We start from the raw sequence: 19,381 nt of genomic DNA, 5'->3' as shown, positions 1-19,381 counted from the left end.
CTCCTCTTTGTGTGGCATTCCCTAGTGCCGGTAAAATCATCCAGGTAAGAGCCTGCTGGCTGATTCTGGTTCTTTACAGCAGTTCCAAGTAAGATACAACAATTTATGATCATCAACAACAAAGACCTGATATATTGGGTGGTTAATGCCGTTTTGCTTATTAAGTGGGAATAGGAGTTTGCTTTCTCCTTTCACAACGATCCTTTATATGCTATATATGTTGTCTCTACTCATAGTAGCCCACTCTTTCCTAGTTCATAAAAACAAAACAAACTCTGAATCACCAGTCACCGTGTCAGAAAAAGTACCCTGTGCTGTAACAGAAGCACACCCCAAAAAGTTACGGGAATCTAAGTGCAAAAACGTTTTTGAAAAAATGTGAAAAACAAGATAGCACCTCACGTGCGCACCACCAGAGGAGCTTGCTGGTCATTGATTACCAGCCATGCTCACGTGTATCATCATTGGTTGCTACCTTGTAAAAACAAATACTGTAGGTGTCCAGAAAACCATTGCACAAATGAAAAAGTGTGTAAAAATCACACACAACAACCCCGTGAAAGTAAAATTGAAACAAGTCCCACTGTCACCATCAGGATACTTTTTATTCGCAATTTATGAAACAAGTCTTTTGTATTCTCTCTTTAAAAATACCGGCAGTGAAAGGCTGTTGTATTTAGTGCTCAGTATCAGTAAACACAAAAGGAACATAATATGTAAGCTGATATTTAACTCTGACATTTTACTCTGCTTTGAGTATTAGATTTGCTGAACTTAAAGCTTCAAAAGTGAACGATTTGCTGAACTTAAGGCTTCATAGGTGAAAGGTCGATTATACAAGCCTCGGAAGGAAGCTGAAATAAAAGAAGGCTTTCATGTTTATTTCAGGGAGGGTGCACATTGTGAAAATAATTTAACTACAGAATATTTTGAAAACTTCAAAGGTAAAAGGTCAATTATACAAGCCTCTGAAGGAAACGGAATAAAAAGAAAGGCTTTCATGTTTATCTCACAGAGGGCCTCATGTAGGTAGCCCAATACCGGTCGGTAACGGACGATTTTCGGTAATTATACTGTTACCAACTGGTATTTAGGCTTTTGCAATGTAGGGGGCACATTACAGGATTCGGTAATTTACCGAATCGGTAAAATTACCGAATCGGTAATTTTACCGATTCGGTAAATACCGAATCCTGTAATGATATGTAGGGGGAGTGTGTGGGTGTCGTGTGGAGTCAGTATTTACCACCAACTAATAGTTGGTGGTAAATGAAGAATGGCTCTGTAAAAGCATTTTCAAGCGCTTAGAAGTGTGCAATGTGGCAGACATACATGCCCTTAGGGCATGTATGTGTGCCACATGTGCACACATGCAGGAATCAGGGGTGCAACAGGGTGTCAATGTGACACCCTGCCACCCTTGATTGTACTCCCCCCATTACCGAATCGGTATTTACCGATTCGGTAATGAGACATACCTTCCCATTGATTCAATTAATGGGAAGGTATGCCTCATTACCGAATCGGTAAATACCGATTCGGTAATTACCGAATTTCTACGATTCGGTAATTTTTACCGAATGAATACCTACATAGCATTTACCACTTCATAAATACCGAATCGGTATGAATCGGTATTTATGAAGTTGTAAATGCCAGGCCACCTACATAAGGCCCAGAGTGTGCACATTGTGAAAACAATTTAACTACAGGATATCTTGAAAACCAATATATTAACATTTATTTGAACATCTTGCCATGTATGATATTTGGGGTTTGTTTAATATATTCTGATGTGAATCTTCTCAGAGACTTTAAAGAAGGTATGCACTGGTAGTTGGTTTGATGCCTCAATCTACATATATATATATATAAAATCCTCAAAGACTTTTTTTTTTACGAAGCATTCAAAGAACTCTTACGCTTTCAATGAACTCTTTCTAACACAATAAGGTGTATGTTAAAAGGTTCTTTTATTTCAGGTAAGAATTGATGTAAGTGTATATAATTTATACATATATATACTGAATTATAGTCAAGAAGTTGAATTAGGACTCATTGTGGTTTGCTGTCGTTTCCAGATCTCCCTCCCCGCAGTACACTCCCTAATTCCCTTCCCCTCGTCTGGCCACTTTGATCCTTTGGCGTTCTTTAACTCAGAGGCAGAGCTGCCAGAAGGTGGGCCTCTTGAGGGTACTGCTCCTGAGGAACTAGACTCTCTGACAGAATAATCGGATTTTGTTCCTCCTGAGCAGTATCGCCAAGATGGCAACCTTGGATGATATTTGTAAGATGCTGGGAAACATGCAGAAAGAGTTAACTGCAGCAAGGTTAGAAACGGCAAAGCTGTCTAGTCGCGTTGCTCAGATACAAACTCAGATTCCAGTTGACCCTGCAACATCCTCTATGACAAGTGTGGTCGCAGTTGGACCTGTTCCCGCAGTTTCTGTAACCGCACCTTCAATGGTACCCTTAGCACTTCCTGAGTAGTTTGCCGCAGACCCAAACAAATTTCAGACCTTTCTAACTCAAATTCAACTACATTTTATGGTAAAGTCAGCATCATTCCCAGATGCACAATCCAGAATTGCTTTCCTCATTTCTTATCTCAGTGGTGACGCTGCCATGTGGGCAGTTCCTTTAGTCAACTCAGACGATCCTTTGCTTTACAACTGGTCAGCCTTTAAAACAGAATTTAAAAAAGTTTTTGACAGGCATACTATTACAGGGTCAGCTGATCATGAACTTCTCGAACTCAAACATGGAAATAAAGATCTAATTAGTTATCTAACTCAGTTCAATCGATTAATCGCGGAAACCAATTGGCTCAAAGAAAAAAGAACCACGCTCTTCTATCAAGGTCTAAAGGATGAGCTAAAAGATCTAATAGCTCCTATTGATCCACAACCGAGAGATTGTGCAGAATTAATAGCTCCAACACTAAGGCTAGACCATCGCTTATCTGATAGAAAAGGAGATAGGAAAAAAACAGACTTCCGACAAGTGATACATCGAAGAGAAAGATTTACCCAATCAAACACGGATCAAAGTGAACCAATGGACATTGGTGGAATAAGAAAACCCCTTACCCAAGAGGAAAAGGATACATGACGCAAACTAGGTCAGTGTCTTTATTGTGGAAAAAAAGGGCCATTTTGTAAAAGACTGTCCAAATAAACCTAAACGGTATAGATCCTCTGATGTGAAAAAGCAGGAATACTAATAAACTCGGGGAACAAACAGGGGTATTCCTCAAGTACGTCTCATGATTCCTCTGGTCAAAAAATTGCCAACACTCTCCAGGTTTCAGCTCCACATTTAACCCAGAACACATTATTTTGTATTCCTGGAGTCACTGAGAAAACAGTAGTAGTCATGGTGGATTCCGGAGCCACTGGGAATTTTATAGATGCTACTTTTTGCTCTAAACTAGGTATCCCTACTGTTAAAAAAGATAAACCTGAATCAGTACACACAGTTGATGTCATGGTCCTTACTTCAGGCCTGATTACCCATACCACAGTCAGTCTAACCATGGTTGTTTATTCATCAGAAAACAAACATACTGAGAATCTATGTTTCGATCTGATCAATTTGGTGTGATTTTCGGAATGCCCTGGCTTACCCTGCATAACCCTACCGTAGATTGGGCCAAAAGGAGTATTACCATCGAGTCGGAATGGTGCCATCAAAAGAGTTGCTTTGCCCATTGAAAACCCAAGAAAAAGTTGTCTGCATAAAAACAATAGTCTTGACTGGAGTGCCTTGCATGGCCACAGCAGCGGAGCAAGAAATTGAGCTACCTCCCCAATATGATTCATTTCGCGATGTTTTCAGTGAAAAAAAAGTGCTGAAAAGTTACCACCACATTGTAATTACGATTGTGAAATTGAGCCTATACCTGGGGCCAAAATACAGTGTAGCAGAATCTATGCCCTTACGGAGGTAGATAACCAACACTGCGTGAATATTTAGACAAATTCCTAAAAAACTGGTTTATCTGACTGTCTAAATCACCTGCTGCCTCTCCTCTTTGTTTTGTAACAAAAGTTAATAGCAAACTCCCCGCTTGTATCGGCTACAGAGCACTGAATAACATCACATTAAAAATAGATATCTTTTGCCTCTTATCCCAGTGCTTCTTGATCAGGTTAGAGCAGCCAAGGTTTATACTAAGTTAGATTTAAGAGGTGCGTACCATCTACTAAGAGTTTGTCCTGGTGATGAATGGAAGACAGCTTTTCGTACCCGGTATGGTCTATTTAAATATTGTGTAATGCCCTTTGGATTATGCAATGCCCCAGCGGCATTCCAGTTTTTCTCAAACGATGTGTTAAGAGAATTTTTGGATCATTTTGTGATTGTCTATATAGACGATATACTTTTTTATACAACTTCCCAGACTGATCATGAAGTCCATGTACGAACCATTCTAACCACATTAAAAAAACATGGCCTTTATTGCAAATTACCGAAATATGAGTTTCATGTTAACCAAGTATAATTTTTATGCTTCATAATTTCACCTCAGGGTATCACAATGGCAGATCGAAAGGTGCAAGCAATCTAGGATTGGCTTGAACCAAAATCTGTAAAGGAAATACAACGATTTTTAGGATTCGCCAATTTTTATTGGCGATTCATTCACAAGTTTTCTGCCAGAGCATCTCTACTTACACGGCTACTGCATAAGGTACGCTCTTTTCACTGGTCTTCAGACGCCAAGAATCCCTTCCACGATCTAAAAAAGGCCCTTATGACCGCTCCAGTACTCAAACACCCGGATCTTTCAAAACCCTTCATCGTTGAAGCTGACGCTTCAAATACAGATATTGGAGCAATCTTGTCACAACGAAAAGAAAAAAACAATCATCTTCATCCAGTGGCATTTCTATCGAAGAAGTACTTACCAGCAGAAATGAATTACTCTATTGCAGAAAAAGAGCTGTTGGCTATAAGACTAGCATTTAAAGAATGGCAACATCTATCTATTTGGTGCCCATCACCCCATAACTGTATATACAGATCATCGTAACTTGCAATTTCTCAGATGTGCGAAAGCACTAACCCCTCAGCAATTACGATGGACCCTTTTGTTTACAGAATTTGATTTTACAATAACATTCAGACCTGGTAGCACTAATAAAAAAGCAGATTCTCTTTCTCGTTATGAGGAACCATTAGCTCTTGACCAAGGCCAAGAAGTGAGACCTATGATTCCGTGTGATCATATTATTGGAGTAACGATGTCAGGACAATTTCTGGCCAATATCAGAAATAGCGTGTCCATTCAGAAAATTATGTCCTGGAAACAACAAAATAAACAAAGAACCATGATTAATGGGCTTCCATTTCATGGAAACTTGCTTTACGTCCCAGTGAAGATGTTACAAAAACAAGTACTCCTCTGGTGTCATACTCATCCTTTAGCAGGTCATCCAGGGTGCACAAAGAACTTAGAACTGGTGCACCGCAATTTTTGGTGTCCTCAGTGGAAAGAAGATGTCACCACTTATGTAAAATAATGTGAGTCTTGTGCTAGAGCAAAAACAGAGCATTCACCAAAGAAAGGTTACTTACTTCCCTTACCAGCACCAACTAACGTTTGGGAAGATATTTCATTGGAATTCATTACCAATTTACAAACATTCCAAGGCAAAACTACTATATTAGTAATTGTAGACCGTTTATCTAAAATGGCTCACTTTGTGGCATGTGATGGGTTACCAACAGCAGCTTATTTAGTTGACTTGCTTTTATATCACATTGTAAGATTGCACGGCTTGCCACGCTCCATAACAACCGACTGAGGGTCACAACTCACATCTAAATTATGGAAGGAGTGGTGTACAGCCTTTCAAAGACAACACAATTTATCCACAAGCTTCCATCAAGAATCATATGGACAAACGGAGCGAGTTAATCAGATACTAAAACAATACCTTTGTTGTTATTTAGCCCACACACAAGCTTCCTGGGTAGACATATTATGGGAAGCTGAGTTTGCTTACAATAACTTAATGCATACTTCAACCAAAATGTCACCATTTTATGCCACTCATGGTCAGAATCCAAGGTCTTTACCTCTAATAAATCATGCTGACACGCAAGTTCCGCATGTAACTTCCAAAGTACACAAAATGAAAAACTTAATGTTCCAACTTTAAAAAAATGTTACCAAAGCAAAAAGTGTTTATAAAAAATTTAATGACAGAAAATGGCAACCTGGCCCTGTTTATCAACCAGGTGACAAAGTATGGTTATCCACAAAGAATCTAAATTTTAAGAAAAAATATCTTTTTCATACATGATTTGTTGGACCCTTTAAAATACTGAAGTGCATCAACCCATTGTCATTCAAACTACAACTCCCCAGAACAATGAAAATACACCCCTTATTTCATACTTCCTTATTAAAACCGGTGCAAACAGTTGTCCGTCCAAAGCCACCTCTAGTGGTTGTTGAGGATCATTTGGAGTATGAAGTGCAACAAATAAAAGACAGTAAATTATGGAATGGTAAGTTATGGTATTTAGTCTCTTGGAAAGGCTATGGACCTGAGGAAGATTCTTGAGAGCCCAACGATGCCATTCATGCTCCGCGTTTGATCTGTCAGTTTCACCAGCGTCATCCTGGTGCTACTTCTTGAGGGGCGTGATTCTATTTTCGATGAGGAGGACTGTCATGAATCCTCTGCTGGTCCTGTCATCATCCAGTGTATGCAGTGTAATGTGACTATTGACTTTTTCTGAGCGCAGTGTGTTTTACACACTGTGTTGTTCATATTTTTTATTTCAGTGCAAGGTGCGCTTTATTTGCTCAATCATGATTGCAATTTGCATCTTTACACCTTGTTGATAGCAATAAGGGAATGTACATGTAAACATTGACTAAACTAAGCATCTAAGAAAAATATAGGCCTAGTATTTATTTTGAAACACACAAGATGATGGACGGAATGTTGCACATTGGCAAAATATTCACCCCCAGTCACAGATCTGGGATTAATCCATCATTATTTTGCTCACCACACCACCCCAGTTCAGACATGGCCATATGCAAATCAGTCTTGACCCTGTGCCTCATGAGAACAGTCCAGCCCGAACTGCCAAGCCATTTCTTCCCTGGACCAGGATCAAGCATCCTAGCACCGGTTTCGGGGTTTCACCCCTCTTCAGCCAGGATATCTTGACTAAGGGTGGGCGTAGTGGGTGTAGTGGGGCTACGTGAAGCAGCACGTAGTGTGCCCGAATCTACGCACACTACGCGCTTCGCATAGCCCCACTACGCACCACCCGCCACCCACCCACCCTACTTTTAAAAGATAAAATTAATTTGTAATAAAGCAAATTAAAGGCACTTACCTGACGCGCGGCGTCTCCCGGGGCTCCCTCTTCCTGGTTTTCAATTTTCCTGACAAATGCGCATGCGTGGAGGCCCGTGCATGCGCATTTCTTGCGAGAAATGCGCATGCGCGTCAGGTAAGTGCTTTTAATTTGCTTTATTACAAATTTATTTTAGCTTTTAAAAGTAGGGCGGGCGGGAGGCGGGTGGTGGGCGGCAGGCAGCTACGCTTCGCCCTCGCGTGTGCGTAGCCGCTGCCTGCTTCGCCTACTTCGAAAACTGCAGGCAGCGCTACGTACACTACGTGGGCGAAGCGTAGTGTCGCGCACAGGGTTAATCTTGACTCCAGTGGCGTAGTGAGCATGGGACCCACGTCTGGGCATACCCTTCCCACATAGGGCGAACAGCAAAACACACAAGATGATGGACGGAATGTTGCACATTGGCAAAACATTCACCCCCAGTCACAGATCTGGGTTAACCAATCGTTATTTTGCTCACCACGCCACCCCAGTTCAGACATGGCCATATGCAAATCAGTCTTGACCCTGTGCCTCATGGGAACAGTCCATTTATTTTGAAGCCTTTTTTATTTATTTTGTTTTTCTTTCAGTCACATTCGTGTTCTGCTAGATTTAGTCACATTACAACCACCATAGTTTTTCCCCCACTATAAAAGGCTGCCACACCCAGCCACACCCTGCGGATTATTCCAGCAGCAGTGCTTGTGTTCAGAGGGCCCCTGCTTTGCTGCTTCTGTTCGAGTGCTCCTCTTTGTGTGGCATTTCCCTAGTGCTGGTAAGATCATCCCGATAAGAGTCTGCTGGCTGATTCCGGTTCTTTACAGCAGTTCCAGGTAAGAGACGGCAATTTATGAAACAAGTCTTTTGTATTCTCTCTACAAAAATACCGGCAGTGAAAGGATGTTGTATTTAGCGCTCAGTATCAGTAAAAACTATAGGAACATAATGGCGTTGATTCTGATCCTGGAAAAACCGCGTACGAACCGTCGGTCGGAGCGTTTTCTCCGTCCGACTCGTACCCGGGAAAAAAACATTACAAACATGGAAGTACGATTCGCACGGAAACACCATTTCCGTACGAGTCGTACAAAACACCGACCGACGAAAATATACATACAAATGTGATCCTGGGAAAGCGCCGACGTGACGTCGGGACGCTTTCAGGCAGCGTTTCACGAACCAGGAAGTACGAACCGCACCGACGTCACCCCGCACGGATAAAATTCTCCGCATGCCAAAAACTGCCGGGAAATCAGGACGACACGCGCAAGGAGCACCTGTACGCGATGGACAGGCATGGACCCGAACCTACGTGTCATCCCAGCCCTCATAGCAGTCCACCTGCTCTACAGGAACCGACGCAGATGCCGCAGAAGGTCAGAACAACACCCAGGGGCAAAGGGGGGGGCAGGGGCAGGACACAAAACCCCCACCCAAGTCACAAATTATACATGCCCTGGACATACCTGACCTTCAGGGCCTGGTCACTTCGAGGGGGTGGGGGCGTGTCCAGCAACGGAAGTGGATGTACACGCGAACCGGCAACACAACAAGTCCGGTACGTACCGTACCCACGCCTTAAGAGCGTGGGTACGAGTCGTACCACGCCCACCCCTACGTCACCCCAATAATGGCGGTACGGCCCGTACCCATGTTCCAAAGGCATGGGTACAGACTGTACCCCCACCCGTGTATGCATGGAGCATACCCACACCCGCGTACGTATGGAGCGTACCCCCACCCGAGTATATACGGACCATACCCCCACCCGTGTATGCATGGAGCGTACCCACACCCGCGTACGTATGGAGCGTACCCCCACCCCAACAGTGTATGTACGGACCGTACCCCCACCCGTGTATGCATGGAGCGTACCCGCGTACGTATGGAGCGTACCCCCACCCCAACAGTGTATGTACGGACCGTATCCCCACCCGTGTATGCATGGAGCGTACCCACACCCGCGTACGTATGGAGCGTACCCCCACCCCAACAGTGTATGTACGGACCGTACCCCCACCCGTGTATGCATGGAGCGTACCCACACCTGCGTACATATGGAGCGTACCCCCACCCCAACAGTGTATGTACGGAAAGTACCCCCACCCGTGTATGCATGGAGCGTACCCACACCTGCGTACGTATGGACCGTACCCCCACCCAAGTATGTACGGACCGTACCCCCACCCGTGTATGCATGGAGCGTACCCACACCCGCGTACGTATGGAGCGTACCCCCTCCCCAACAGTGTATGTATGGACCGTACCCCCACCCGTGTATGCATGGAGCGTACCCACACCCGCCTACGTATGGAGCGTACCCCCACCCCAACAGTGTATGTACGGACCGTACCCCCACCCGTGTATGCATGGAGCGTACCCACACCCGCGTACGTATGGAGCGTACCCCCACCCCAACAGTGTATGTACGGACCGTACCCCCACCCGTGTATGCATGGAGCGTACCTACACCCGCGTACGTATGGAGCGTACCCCCACCCCAACAGTGTATGTACGGACCGTACCCCCACCCGTGTATGCATGGAGCGTACCCACACCCACGTACGTAGGGAGCATACCCCCACCCCAACAGTGTATGTACGGACCGTACCCCCACCCATGTATGTATGGAGCGTACATGGCCAGACACAGGAGGGGTGTGTGCTGAGTCCTCCCAGCAGTGCCCAGACACAGGAGAGGTGGGTGCCTATCACTTCCAGCAGTGCCCAGACACAGGAGGGGTGGGTGCAGAGTCCTCCCAGCAGTGCCCAGACACAGGAGGGGTGTGTGCAGAGTCCTCCCAGCAGTGCCCACACACAGGAGGGGTGGGTGCAGAGTCCTCCCAGCAGTGCCCAGACACAGGAGGGGTGGGTGCAGAGTCCTCCCAGCAGTGCCCAGACACAGGAGGGGTGGGTGCAGAGTCCTACCAGCAGTGCCCAGACACAGGAGGGGTGGGTGCAGAGTCCTCCCAGCAGTGCCCAGACACAGGAGGGGTGGGTGCCTATCACTTCCAGCAGTGCCCAGACATAGGAGGGGTGGGTGTAGAGTCCCCCCAGCAGTGCCCAGACACAGGAGGTGTGTGTGCAGAGTCCTCCCAGCAGTGCCCAGACACAGGAGGGGTGGGTGCAGAGTCCTCCCAGCAGTGCCCAGACACAGGAGGGGTGGGTGCCTATCACTTCCAGCAGTGCCCAGACGCAGGAGGGGTGGGTGCAGAGTCCTCCCAGCAGTGCCCAGACACAGGAGGGGTGGGTGCAGAGTCCTCCCAGCAGTGCCCATGGAAAGAAAAGGGTGCAGTACCCACAGATACTATGCCCAAAATTGTCAGTCAGGTGCTCAAAGACCCTGCAGAACACGTAACATGTGCGCGAGGCTGGGAGTACACACATGCATGGTGTGTAAAAGGGAACATGTCCACATGAAGTAACTGCAATATACTCCACACACAAGCACAGTGACCACCAAGGATGCCACAAATGATGCAGGTGGAGACATTGCCCAGCATGCATGGCCAAAGTAGAATGGATCTGTCACACACCAAGGATATGTAGACACAGCTCAGCACAACATTTAGGAAACACCCTGCAGGGAAGATGTCAGGGTCCACAGAGGAAGGAACACACCTTGGGACAATGTCACCATGCAGTAAGAGCACACATGAACAAAGTTATTTCGCAAATACCTTGTGATGGCACACAGATACCAGGGTCCATCCCATGAGCAGCACACCCCTAACTTGCCTGCACAGTTCACATGTCCATTTCATCCACAGAAGGGGGGGGCATCATGTGGGGGGGAAGGACAAGGCACCGCAGGGACTGGAGGGGCAAGGGTAGGTGTTGTGGGTGCAAGGACGGAGGACTCCACCACAGGGGGTGGGGAAGCGCCAAAGGAGGAGGTCAGAATGGCGCTGCACACGGTTGCAAGGTCCCCCAGCATATCCCCTGCACCCGAAGGAACCACAGGCCCCAAGGAGGGGGGAGGGGCAGAGGAATGGGTCGCAGCGCCACTGGGGGAGGGTGTGGACAGGGGGGGGCACTCAACTACCCTGACCGGGGACTCCTTTGCCCGCTTGCTGGGTGGTGTCACTGTTGGGCTCAGGGACAGAGCGGCCATGAAGGAATCCTTGCTGGATTCGTGGCCAGGAGAGCTGAGGGGAGTGGATTTGGAGGGAGTGGATTTTGTGGAATGCGGACTCCCACTCTGGCTGCGTGACTTACGTTTGCCCCCAGACCCAGTGGGTGTGCCTACCTCACCCTGTGTGTGCGTGCCAGGAGGTGTGTGCTTGCCCTGCCCTGCTGGTGTGGTGCCTGTGTCTGGTGGTGTGCGTGCATGCTGACGTCTGGGTGTACGTGGGACAGGCATGGGAGTGGGAAGTGTGGATGGGGCAGGGGTAGGGGGTGGAACATAGCGCTGCAGGAGACCCACTGCTGCAGTCAGTGTCGAGTCGATGGACCTCAGCAAGTTGCGTTGGTCAGACTGCGCGGCTGAAATGCCCTCCAAGTATGCCTCCATCTGGTTCAGCACTTGGCCGTGGCCATGGAGGACATTGAGCATCGCAGTCGGACCAACCCGCAACTGCCGCAGGATGTCCACAGACTCGGCATTGGTGGCAGCAGTGGAGACAGGGGCAGGGGGTGCGGTGCCTGGCAAGAAGGAGACACGTGGTGACCGAGCACGGCGGGAAGGGACACAAGCAAGTGGGAGGCCGGTGATCGGAATGGAGGGGGCGGGTAGTGATGGAGTGCTGGTGTCAGCTGTGGGACCAGCCTCCGCCCCCTCGGAGTGCTCAGCCTCGGACCCGTCTGCGTCATAGTCGGTGGTGGATTGACTGGACAGGTCCTCCGCTGCACTCCCGTCGGCCTCCGTGCCACTCGATGTGCCAGACAACTCTGCACTGATGGCACTGGTGCTCGATCCCTCCTCACGGTCTGTGCCAGTGTCTCCCTCGGTGTTCCCCGACGATGCTGTGAGCAAGGTGAAGAGACAGGAAATAATCAGACACCTGTCACATATGTCACATGAGTCAAATCCACATAGGTCACAGTGCATAGCCTGAAAAGCAACATGAGTAACATCTACAATACAAGGCACATATGTAGGCCCTGCAACACACAGTTGGTTGACCCACCATGCCACTGAACAACTATGGAGAGCATGACACAATAGCAAATAACATGATATGGATTTTGACAGAGGAGCCAGGCACTGGGGACAATCCAGCACAGCATCTGCAGCACACAGCGTTGGCGTAAAAAGGGATGAGCAGGAACCATGTCTATTAACTGTAGGCACATGCTGCAAAGGCAATACTTAAAAACATGCCCAACATTAATGGGTCACTGCACCTTGAGTGTATGTCCACACAAACATCACACACTGGCCAGACCTAGCAAGGAGACTTCAGGTCTAGACATGTAGGCCTTGCCCGCACCAACCACCCCCTATATGAGACAATTTATTGAGACACAGGAAGCACTGACATCTCTTAGTCTGGAATAAAAACACATGGCCTGCAAGAAATCCTGATTGGATACAAAAAACCCCTGGTGCGCCGGTACAAATACATCATCTACAAATGGCCATCATCAGATCATTTTACCATTACACACAGGCATTGGCCCCCGTGAGTATGAACAAGGGACATTTGGTCAGCCTGTACAGTGGACACATGTAGCAGAGTTTACGTAGACACAAATGGTGCCAGGGTACAATGGCACAGAGCACAACCTATGCTGTAGACACAGAGATTGTCGACATTTTTGGATTACACACATGATACCTAGGAAAAGATGCCCCAGGGGACAGTAGTGGCCACACTACTCCATGGTCCTGAATGGTACTGACTGCAACAGAAGCCACCATCCCTGCACTCTGCATATCTCACACTCATGCACATCATGTCACAGGCCACAAAATAGGACATGCATGCTGTAAAGCAATACACTTTAGAGACACACTCCTATGTCTGGACTCAGCATCAGTGACAACTGACGTGGACCCCACAAGTACTGAACTGGACAGGGCACCGGCAAGGTCCCAAAACCTGTAACACACCACCCCCACACATGAAGCTGCAAGCATTGGGCACATCGATAAACTGGCAGCCTAGATAACCTTGTGCAAGTGTGACTACACACAGACCAGGGTACACATGCCAAGGAGGGGAAGGGAGGAAGGACAGCACCGCTACACTTTGGGGACCAGGAACTGCACTGCACATGTCAACCCTGGCAGTGTATCCATGCAACTGTGCACTTCCAAATGCTGGACACACAACAAACACACATGTACCTACCCCCTTCCTGCTGCTGCTTTTTCCGTAAGCGCCTGTCCATGTCAGGGAAGACGACCGCCAGCACACGCTTGTGGATGTGGGTCAGACGGCGGCGCCCATGGTTCTTTTGGCTCACAGGTGAGTCCCCCAGCAGGACCCGTGCGATCCTCCGCGTCCAGCACCGGATATCCTGCCAGCGTTTCCTCACCTTGGCTAGGCGCCGCTTCCGACCATCCGTCTGTCTCACGGCACTGACGGCGTCCTTCCAGATCTGCTCCTTGGCACAGGCGCCTACCTGTGAGGATGAAAAAGTGAGACAACATCAATACACCTGCGACATGTCACAGAGACAAACATTAGAACAATTTGGCTGGTTTTAACAGGGCATAGAATGCATCAAACTCATTACACCTGTGTCATAGGGACACTTTCCTCTGTGGAAGGCAAAAAGCACTAGGTGGCATTGTAGAGTACACAGGTGGCATGAGGGGTACGACACAATCAATCATCCAGGCTCACACTGTGCATCACAAGCGACACCAGGATTATGTGCAGCACCTCAAAGCAGTCACATGCCACAGGCCACTGAGGCGCCCTCAGCCGAGTACACAGACACACACAGCCACAGGACAATCACCTGCCATTGACAACTGCAGCTACACACCTCACTCTGCACATGTGCCACTAGACTGGGGGGTGTCACAAGTGTGGGGCTGGCCCATCACCGCAGACACACAGCACTGCTCCCTGCTCACATCAGATGGGCAGGGTTTATCCATCCCTCATGCAGCTGGGGTGCTACACTCCACATATGCACTCACCCACATGACAGGGGACTTACACACACACACCAATGTCCAGGGGACAAACACATCTTTTGGACACTCTCAGCACATGTACACTAAACAAACACACATCTGTGGGTACTGCCACCTGTCACACTGGGGGGACCACAGATTCACATAAGGACTGTAGTAACAACATTCCCAGGAGGATTAGACAGGCAGAATGTGTAATGCCACATGCAGTGATTGTCACAGTACACACAATGCAAGTGAGGAGAGCAGACATGCACCACAGAATGCTCTGGCTGGGAGACATTAGGCATTCCCCCACCCGGGACCCACCCTACAGTACATTGCATGTGTGTTACACCTGGACACAATGGCAGAAGTCACAGTCACAAAAAAGGGGCACAGTCTTTGCTAGTGGACTCAGCACTCACCTGAACCCCTGGTCAACCGTACAGCATGGGGTACAGTGGGAGGATCACATCCAGCAGGGCTTGGTTCTCCTCCTGGGTGAAAGGCTGGGCCCTCTCCACAGACCTGGACATGGTGCCAGAGGATTCACGAGCAGCAGCAGTGTAGTTGAATCAAAGGATGTGCAGGCAAGTGCTCTCTCATGGGACCTGGCTGCCTTATATCTACCTTGCTGCCCTGTTTCATTCACAGGAGTACAGAGTGATTGGTCACTCACATTTGCATCCTATGTTTCCTCCAATCCCTTTAAACCTACCACAGTCAGTGGCTTTGCTCTTTTTTTTTATTGAGCATGATGTCAACTCAACAACCACTTTGCAACAATGTAGATTCTTTCAAACCGACTTTAGCTGGGCACCTGATGAAAATAATTCAAACTTTAAACTCGGTCTCCATGACAACCAGCATGCATGTAGGGCTTTATACTTGTCCCTCATGTGTCCCCTATGTAATTTGGACATTCACACACAGGTACGGTGAGTTCCAGGGCCCTAGGGCACCCCACATGCATAGAAACGGGCCGTACACGCGCATGTACGGGGCGTATCACTATGGGTACACATACACGAGCAAAGCCATAGTGATACGCCCCGTACATGCGCGTGTACGGCCCGTTTCACTATGGCTTTGCTCGCGTATGCGTACCCATAGTGATACGCCCCGTACATGCACGTGTACGGCCCGTTTCACTATGGCTTTACTCGCGTATGCGTACCCATAGTGATACGCCCCGTACATGCGCGTGTACGGCCCGTTTCACTATGGCCTTGCTCGCGTATGCATACCCATAGTGATACGCCCCGTACACGCGCGTGTACGGGCCGTTTCACTATGGCCTTGCTCGCGTATGCGTACCCATAGTGATACGCCCCGTACACGCGCGTGTACGGGCCGTTTCACTATGGCCTTGCTCGCGTATGCGTACCCATAGTGATATGCCCCGTACACGCGCGTGTACGGGCCGTTTCACTATGGTTTGCTCGCGTATGCATACCCATAGTGATATGCCCCGTACACACGCGTGTACGGGCCGTTTCACTATGGGTAGGCCTACGGCAGCACTCCCATAGTGATGGGGAAAGTACACACGCCCTCAGAGCGCATGTACGGTGCATTTCACACCTGACAGTGGTGACAGGCAGCACACAGAAAGGAATAGAGCTGACATACATGTCCAAGGCTGGACATCAAGGCATTGTCTGTGCAGTACTACATGTGTCGGGCACAGGTGTGTCAGGCTGTAATGTGGCACATTACTCCTGAGTTGTGAAGGCAATAGATGTATGATGAGATGTGTACAAGTGTCATGTGTGATGGTGGAGTATGTGCCAGACATCCCCTTCACTCCTTTGACATGTGTGCATGTGGTACAGAACACTTGTGAAAAGCGTCACCGCCATGGCACAGTCAACAACACACGCATCTGTCCCCTGATGCCAGCTACAGGGGTTTTCACACCTGACATGTGACTACCCGCATTGCACAATGTGACTATGTCATGTATGTGTCGTGTGTTCCCATGGGCTTGCTGTAGGTGTTTGGTCAAATGCATCTGCAGTTGCTGCAACCAACATGTGTCTGTGTGTAGATGGCCATGGCACAGTGTTACGCATACCACGCCACATGTGGAATCCGACGTAAGGTGTGTGTGTATGCATCGACGTGGAGTTTCACAACAAGGACATATCTGCATACTCTCAATGTATGTGGGATCATTCTTGAAATGTAATCCTTAATGGCAAGGTGTGTGGTGTGTCATTTTTCTAGTACATGTGACCTGTGCCTCTAGTGTTCCGCAACCTGTCTGTACAATAAACATCCTTCCTCTGCACATATTTGGTTGTCTGTAACTCCTGTAATGCGTCTGCCTGCTCACTTACACTGGCCCACAGCTAGTTTTATGGCATGGCATTATGAGGTTGAGAATAAACGTTTGGAGCTGTCTCTTGGTAGGAGTGTCACATGGCTGCCATACGTGTCCAGGGCATATTGCACAGACCTGACTCTGTATGTAGCATATGTGTATTGCCTGTTGACCATGTGCTGAGTACATTGACATTGGTGGTGTACTGTACTCACTCTTTGTTGTCCCTTCTAATTCACTGCAGGGCTCCGCCTCTCCCTCGAGCAATTCCGGACTTGGCTGACATGCGTGAAAATGACTGTATACGCCGCTACCGCTTCCCCCAACGTTTGATTGAGGACTTGACGACACGGCTGGCAGCACACCTCCAACTGCTACACAGGTATCCTGGTGCACTGACACCCAAGGTGAAGGTGATGGCAGCCCTTTATTTCTTGGCCATGGGTACCTTTCAACATACCATTGCCCATGTGGGTGGGATGTCCCAAACCATGTTGAGCCGTGCTCTGCATGATTTTTTAGAGGCCATGTTGGAGCACCTTGATGAGTTCATTAAATTCCCAACTCCTGAGCAGTTGACAGCTGTCAAGCGTGAGTTCTATGCCCTGGGAGGGATGCCCCATGTCATTGGGTCCATAGATGGAACACATGTGGCTTTGGTACCACCACAGGCACAGGAGGTAGCCTTCCGTAACCGCAAGCATTACCACTCCATTAATGCCCTTGCGGTGTGTCTTGCCAACATGGTGATTTCACATGTCTGTGCTCGTTTTCCAGGATTAGCACACGATGCGTACATCATGAGGCGTAGCAGGGTGCCTGAAATGATGCTGCAGATGCACAATGAACGAGCATGCATTGTTGGTGGGTATACTCTGCCAGTCCTGTATTTAACGTCATCTTCCTGTCTTACTGCTTCTCTGACCCACTCTTGTCCATGATGTTTCCATGTAGGGGACGCTGGCTATCCCAACATGCCATGGCTGATCATGCCTCTCCGCAACCCCAGAACGGCTGCCGATCACCGCTACAACAACGCCCATGGGAGGACCAGGCGAGTGATAGAGAGGACGTTTGGCCTCCTGAAGAGCCGATTCCGTTGCCTCCACAAGACCGGTGGCGCACTCCCATATGCACCGGTGAAGGTCTGCAAGATATTCCTCGTGTGCTGCATGCTGCACAACATGGCAGTGGAGAAAGCTGTGCCACTCATCCTGGATCCAGATGAGCAGGACCATCCACCCGTGGAGGATGAAGGGCTTGGGCACGAGGCAAGTGATGTGGAGGAGGAGGAGGCGGCGGAGGACATGCGGAGTCGGCTCATACGCGACTTCTTTGCTTAGTGGTGAGTTCCAGTGTCTGAGTGTGCATGCATTGGGCCGTGTGTGGCATGTGTTGCAATGTGTGTGTCCATCTGCATGTCTTCCAAGTGAGTCAGAGGTGTGTTTGGATGTGTCACTCGAGTGATGGTGCAATAGAAGAATGTCTGTCCTGAGTCATCATTGTCACCTAGCATGTTGACAACCTAATACGTGTCGAGTACATGCACATGCATGCGGATGTACTTCTTTTGGCTGACTTCTGGTGTGTCTCCCATCCACAGGTACTTGCGCATGCTGTCTGCTGGTGGCATTGTTGTGCTCCTGCTATTCCTCATGATCACAGCAACATGTGCTGAATCAGCGTTACATGCACGGACAAGTTCGAAAATCTCCTTCGGGTAAGGGATGCACCACGGCTTTTTGGGAGTGGTATTTGTTTTGAATGTGTGTGCACTGCTCCTGTTCATGTTTGGTTACTTGGCATACATGTAGAATCACCATGGGGCACATGACCTGGAGCAGAATTCACCTGAATTGATGGTCAGACTTGGTGACAGTCATCTGTAATGGGATTGTGATGGAGCCATCAATGTGTGTGACACTGGCCTCGGAAACATACGGGTTGCACCGGGTTGACATGGTGTGTGAATTCCCCATTAGGGGCTCAATGGTGTATAGCAGGCTCTCCGTGAGCAGCAGGGGGTGTTTAGCTGTCACCCGTCACTTGTGTGCCAGTGCCATGGATTTCCAGCATCTGTGGTGCTAAGGGGGGTGCCAGTGTTGGTCCCACGTCTTCATCCACATGACCTGTGTATGTGTAGACAGAGTTACATTAGCATTCCGACACACATGACTAATAAAGGTGTCCCTCTGCCTCCAAGGTGCCTCATCTCTGTCAATGGTGGTCTGTTGCCAATGTGCATGCGGCATGTCTGGCATTGTTCTCAGAGATGGTGCATATGAGTCTATGTGTAGAGTATCAAGATGCAAGCTGTTTGTCAGGGATTAGATTCTGTATTGAGTATGATGTCCATGGCTGTGTAGGTTTTGTGGCCTGTCAGTCTCCACGACGGCCACTGAGCCGCATGTGAATCCATTGCGTGTGTGTGTGCCATGTTGAACCAGAAATTCCTTCCTTGACATGCACCTTTTGCATGGTTCCTTCCTGAGATCCTTGTCTTTGTGTGCTACTTGTGGCATTGTTTCCTTGACATGGCGCATGCTGCTGCAGGCCCTGCTGCAAGGGCACCCAGTGTCCACGCAAACGAGCTGGTGTCCATCATGGATTGCT

Source organism: Triturus cristatus, chromosome 7 (genome assembly GCF_964204655.1).
Source record: "Triturus cristatus chromosome 7, aTriCri1.1, whole genome shotgun sequence".
Classification (NCBI taxonomy): Eukaryota; Metazoa; Chordata; class Amphibia; order Caudata; family Salamandridae; genus Triturus; species Triturus cristatus.
The sequence above is the reverse complement of the archived record's forward strand: the minus strand, read 5'-3'. Positions refer to the sequence as shown.